The sequence below is a fragment of the Myotis brandtii genome, unplaced genomic scaffold (genome assembly GCF_000412655.1).
Source record: "Myotis brandtii unplaced genomic scaffold, ASM41265v1 scaffold15, whole genome shotgun sequence".
Lineage (NCBI taxonomy): Eukaryota > Metazoa > Chordata > Mammalia > Chiroptera > Vespertilionidae > Myotis > Myotis brandtii.
The window spans coordinates 1,068,193-1,069,596 of NW_005355410.1; the positions used below are offsets into that span (position 1 = coordinate 1,068,193).

General features: G+C 50.4%; 1 protein-coding gene across 3 annotated transcripts in view; it reads left to right on the forward strand.

Moving 5' to 3' along the window:
* The window catches only part of KIAA0226L (KIAA0226-like ortholog), an 86,390-nt gene that overhangs the window by 2,164 nt on the left and 82,822 nt on the right, over window positions 1–1,404 (forward strand). The window lies entirely within an intron of this gene.

Genomic DNA, 1,404 nt, shown 5'->3' on the forward strand with positions numbered 1-1,404 from the left:
GCTGGAGTTTTCCATATTACCTGTCAAAAGTGGCCAGATGTGCCTGTTTCTCAGTCTCTTGCTTCAGTTCCTCTTCACTGCACTACCATGTGAAACTGCCCATCATGGCGTGTCACCAGGGGAGGAGAACTTTGCCTTTTTTTTTTTTTAATCAGCTTCTCGAGGGCCTGTACAAAGTGGGGGAACTGCTAGGATCCTAGATGAAAACTGAGAGCCGTGGCCTCTGGGGAGTTAGATTTGATTAGACATGTTGTTCGGGAGACCTGTTTAACTCTGAAAATACTGCTTTCTTTCTAAAGTTGGAGTTCTTGATTTCTGACATGGAAGATTCTGTCAGAGCCAAGGATAAATATCAAGAATGTCATTTTCATTTGAATGGTCTTTAGAGGAAGATAAGTCAAGTGCTCCAGAAAGAGTATTACCCCCCCCCCCCCCCCCCCAAATATCTATAGTAGCATTGACAACTTTGAATAGTTTCCCTCATTACTAAATTTAGATTGATATGGAAAAGAGATTCACATGGTTGGATGTGTTACTGTTAAAATTTAAGCAATTATTTTTAGATAAGCATGTCCAGCCTGCCAGAGATTATAAACATGAGCGATACTAGTGCCTGTGTGTCATATTGTATCTTACCATGATTCCAAATAAGGCTTCTGATTGTTTTTTCCATTTTGATTAACAAACAGGAGTTGAAGGATCCCTCAGTTAAGAGGTTGGAAAATAAAACTAGATCTCCTTAATTATGCTGACTTAAACTAAACTGTAAGTCTTTATAAAATCACACTGATGGTGATAATAAAGCTAAATTTTATAGTATACTAGAGGCCCAGTGCACAAAAATTTGTGCACTCGGGGGGCGGGGGAGGGGGGAGGTTCCCCAGCCCGGCCTGTGCCCTCTCGCAGTCTGGGACCCCTCGGCAGATAACGACCTGCTGGCTTAGGCCTGCTCCCGGGTGGCAGAGGGCAGGCCCAATCCCTAAGTGCAGCCCCTGGTCAGGCTCAGAGCAGGGCCGATTGGGGAGTTGGGGCGCCGCCCCGTCATGCACAGAGCAGGGCGGATCGGGAGGTTGCAATGCCACCCTCAGTCACGCTCAGGGTAGGGCCGATTGGGGGGTTGGGCCCCCGCCCCCTGTCACACTCAAGGCAGGGTCGATGGGGAGGTTGCGGCGCCACCCCCTGTCACGCACAGAGCAGGGCCAATCAGGGGGTTGGGCACTGCCCCCTGTCATGCACAGAGCAGGGCCAATCGGGGTTGAGGAGCTCCCCCCTGTCACTCACAGAGTAGGGCAGATCGGGGGTTGGGGCGCTGCACCCTGTCACACACAGAGCCGCAGGGCGATCAGGGGGTTTGGGCGCTGCCCCCTGTCAATGCTGATCCTGGTGCTGGGAGCCTTGCTGCTC